General features: G+C 48.5%; 1 long non-coding RNA gene across 2 annotated transcripts; it reads right to left on the bottom strand.

Annotated features, from left to right (window-relative positions):
• Positions 1 to 241: 241 nt before the first annotated feature.
• Positions 242 to 2,127, bottom strand: LOC115572886 (uncharacterized). Of its 2 annotated transcripts, none has more exons than XR_003982180.1 (3): positions 2,070 to 2,127; positions 695 to 918; positions 242 to 256 (listed from the first exon to the last, which is right to left on the bottom strand). It is a non-coding gene; the product is annotated as an uncharacterized LOC115572886 (long non-coding RNA). The 2 variants fall into 2 exon arrangements; XR_003982174.1 differs by lacking the exon at positions 242 to 256 and adding an exon at positions 311 to 447.
• Between the last annotated feature and the right edge of the window lie 2,454 nt (positions 2,128 to 4,581).

Below are 4,581 nucleotides of genomic sequence, written 5' to 3' on the forward strand. Positions count from 1 at the left end.
GGGATTTCATTCATTGTCTCTCTTGTCTCTGACCTGGCTCTCATCTACGCTGATGTATATGACGTGTGTTTCGACAACCAAGAAAGTGCTTGGAGACCGTAAAGGGCATTTAAAACAATATTTATTCCCAGAGTTTACAGAATGGGGTCTGGGGGGAAGGGGTCCGTTATTGTGGTGACTTGGTAACACCGATTCTCCACGACCACCGCTGGTCTTTCACTTGCACACTGTCCTCTGCCGGGCGCAGACTCGGGAGCTGTGGGGGAAACGAGATGGCAGTCACTGCACTTTTAAACCCAATACATGCACACTACTTCATTTACGTCATAAGATCGTTGCTCACATGATGGGGCAGAGTATCAGCTGTTCACCGTCACCTCGGGCCAACATCACTCTCGTCATTGGCACCACTGCTGTCACACCGTCCTTGGGCGCCGGCCTCTTACGCTGTCATGTGGGGAGGGGGGGAGGACTTCAGTCACTGTACTTTTACACACATTCGCAATAACTTTCCACGAGCAGGGATCACTACTCGCACAATGGAGGCAGAGTAGGGATGTAACGTATTGGTAATACCACGATATCGTGATAACAAAAGTGTCTCAATATTATTGTGAACATGTATGGTATGAAATGACGGCAAATACTGTAGATTTTGATCTCATTACATCCCTAGAGCAGAGTATAAACTCACATTTCAATTAGTCCGACAGTCAATGCCCGTCTGCTGGCGACAGCTGACGTTCTCTTTCTCCTGCTCCTTTCCCCGTGGATCTCACACTCCTCTTCCTCTGTCTGCTCGCTGCAGGTGTAACTGGGTCGGTCTGCAGGCCCCGACCACTCTGCTGTGTTCGGGTGTAGAATCAGACACTGGCAACTCTTGTCAAACCCTGGTTTAGCCCTGTATCAACAATACACCTGACATGAAAACGGACAAGCTTAGTGTAGGTATATAAAATGGTGAAAACGAGACACAACGTTACAGGCAACACTATTTTTTTAAGCTCTCAAAACTCAGTTCTACGGGTGCTTTTCACCAGTGTGACATGTGTGTGAGTGGATCTGTTGTTAAACTAAATGTTAAAAGTTCACAATCATGATTTGGGTTCAAAGATCACATAGATACTGCTTACCTGATTCAGAATTGACGTGCAGTCTGATAGCGAGTCTTCCCACAACGTCATGATCCCCCGGTGGGTTTAACTGGTGACTGTGTTATCTGGTGGCCTTCTCTAGTTGTAAGACATGTTACGAATGTGTTGTGGAGATATATTCTAAGGACTGTATGGTAAACTGGACTGAATCACTTATGGCCGCTGGGTTAGAATTATTTCCTTTTAGTCCTTTTAGTTTTAGTTCCTTTTAGTTTCTCAATTGCTGATTAGGAATGGTTGATGGTGTGAGTGTGACAGATGAGTATGTGTGTGTGGAAGGTATATGAAAGTTGTGTGGTTCTGTAACAGAGAATAAAAAGCAGATATCAGAACAGCAGGTACATGGTTGACTATACAGTACCAGGAATGGTAAACAACCAATAGAAATAAGAATGAATCATTCAGCTTAATTCACAACAGCCAGGTGCTAGCACGTCTCTCTCTCTCAGCAGCAGCAGTCAGGACGGCAAAGAAAAAGAAATATAGCCTGAGTGAAGCGCTGGAGCCGCGGGCCGAATCCCATCACTGACAACTAAAGCCTAGACTGTAAACTGTTGTGGTGGTGAGCTAACTTGATGCTAACTTTGGCTAGCGGTGGCGGTTAGCATCCGCCGCTAATACCGTCTTCCCAGCTGACCACAACGGCAACATAACACCGGAGGCTCCCGGTATTGTTGACGGAAGCACCAGCGCTTCTCTCGGACTTCGGGCTCCTCCCTTACCTTTGTGGTCCTGGTAACTGCTGCTGTCAGGGGCAGGAGGCTAACGTTACACAGTTGAGCCAGAGAGGAGGGGCCCAGTTTCAATGTTTTGTTTACAAACTGTAACAAGCAATACTCCAGACTCTACTTTTAAACTTACACAACACAAATGACCTATGTATTTATACGTAAATATTAACCATTTCCCAGTCACCTTTCTCATCCTCCGTCTTCTTCTTCTTCTTCTTCTTCTTCTTCTTCTTCTTCTTCTTTTTCTTCTCCTTTTAAATTTCCGGCAGGCAAAGTATGGCTCACTGCTGCCTCCCCTGGTTGATTAAAATGAAAAGGCCAACTACGTGAGGCGTTCATGTACGCGGATTGGTGTGCGCGCTGCAGATCAACTTCCGGTTGCGTAGCATCTGAATCGGCGACCGCACGTACGTGTGAACGCCTAACAACAATTGTCAAACAGTGAGTCAAACTGCTTCATACGTACACAGCTTTTTGTTACGCGTGGAATACAATCTGCACGTGACAACGCACGCGTGCACGCACGCATGCACGCACGCATGCACGCATAACAAAATAATCATGCCTGCGTGCGTGCGTTGCTGCGTGTCTCTGTGGTTGTTTTGACATCGATTTAACGCCATAGCGTGTGCTGGTGTAACGTGACATGCCAGAGTATGGTGGTGTCGCATGACATGGCAGAGTACGGTGGTGTGACGTGATATGCAAGAGTGTGCTGGTGTCACATAACATGCCAGAGTGTGGTGGTGTGACTTGACATGCCAAAGTGTGGTGGTGTGACGTGAAATGAGAGAGTGTGTTGGTGTAACGTGACATGCCACAGGGTGCTGGTGTGATGTGACATGACAGAGTGTGATGTGGTGGCGTGACGTGACATGCCAAAGTGTGCTGGTGTGACGTGACATGCAAGAGTGTGCTGGTGTGTGACATGACATGCAAGAGTGTGCTGGCATGACTTGACATGGCAGAGTGTAGTGGTGTGACGTGACATGCCAGAGTATGGTGGTGTGACGTGACATGCCAGAGTGTGGTGGTATGAGGTGACATGGGAGAGTGTTCTGGTGTAATGTGACATGACAGAGTGTGGTGATGTGACCCAGATTGTGATAATGTGAAGTGTCATTCCAGAGTGTGGCGTTGTGACGTCACATGCCAGAGTGTGGTGGTGTGACGTGACATGCAAGAGTGTGGTGGTGTGATACGACATGGCAGAGTATGGTGGTGTGACACAGAGACTGGTTGTGTGACGTGACATGCCAGAGTGTGCTTGTGTGACATGCCAGACTGATGTGACATGCCAGAGTGTGGTGGTGTTAAGTGACATGCCAGATTGTGGTGGTGTGATGTGGCATGTCAGAGTGTTGTTGTGTGATTTGACATGCCAGAGTATGGTGGTGTGACGTGACATTGAAGAGTGTGGTGGTGTGACAAGCCAGTGACGCGACACGGCAGAGTTTGGTGCTGTGGTGTCACATGCCAAAATGTTCTGGTGTGACGTGACATGGCAGATTGTCCTGGTATGACATGCCAGGTTGATGTCACATGCCAGATTATGCTGGCGTTATGTAACATGACAGAGTATGGTGGTATGACGTGACATGCAGAGTGTGGTGGTGTGATGTGGCATGTCAGAGTGTGTTGGTGTGACTTGACATGCCAGAGTGTGCTGGTGTAATGTGACATGCCACAGTTTGCTGATGTCACGTGACATGACAGAGTGTGCTGGTGTGACGCAACATGCCAGTGTGCTGGTGTAACGTGACATGACAGAGTATGGTGGTGTCACATGACATGGCAGAGTACGGTGTTGTGACGTGACATACAACAGTGTGCTGGTGTCATGTAACATGGCAGAGTGTAGTGGTGTGACGTGACATGCCAGAGTGTGGTGGTGTGATACGACGTGGCAGAGTATGGTGGTGTGACCCAGAGACTGGTTGTGTGACGTGACATGCCAGAGTGTGCTTGTATGACATGCCAGACTGATGTGACATGCCAGAGTGTGGTGGTGTTAAGTGACATGCCAGATTGTGGTGGTGTGACGTGACATGCAGAGTGTGTTGCTGTCATGTGGCATGTCAGAGTGTGCTGGTGTGACTTTACATGCCAGCATGAGAGTGCAGCATGAACTCAGGGATATGCTGAGGGCCTGTAAAGACGCCTACAGGAGGAAGCTGGAGGCCAAACTCCAGCAGAACAATGTGAGGGATGTGTGGACTGGTATGAAGCAGATCACATGTGGTGGTGTGACGTGACATGCCAGAGTATGGTGGTGTGACGTGACATGCCAGAGTGTGGTGGTATGAGGTGGCATGGGAGAGTGTTCTGGTGTGATGTGACATGACAGAGTGTGGTGATGTGACCCAGATTGTGATGATGTGAAGTGTCATTCCAGAGTGTGGCGTTGTGACGTCACATGCCAGAGTGTGGTGGTGTGACGTGACATGCAAGAGTGTGATGGTGTGATACGACATGGCAGAGTATGGTGGTGTGACACAGAGACTGGTTGTGTGACGTGACATGCCAGAGTGTGCTTGTGTGACATGCCAGACTGATGTGACATGCCAGAGTGTGGTGGTGTTAAGTGACATGCCAGATTGTGGTGGTGTGATGTGGCATGTCAGAGTGTTGTTGTGTGATTTGACATGCCAGAGTATGGTGGTGTGACGTGACATTGAAGAGTGTGGTGGTTGTGG

The sequence above is a fragment of the Sparus aurata genome, chromosome 2 (genome assembly GCF_900880675.1).
Source record: "Sparus aurata chromosome 2, fSpaAur1.1, whole genome shotgun sequence".
In the NCBI taxonomy this organism is placed as follows: domain Eukaryota; kingdom Metazoa; phylum Chordata; class Actinopteri; order Spariformes; family Sparidae; genus Sparus; species Sparus aurata.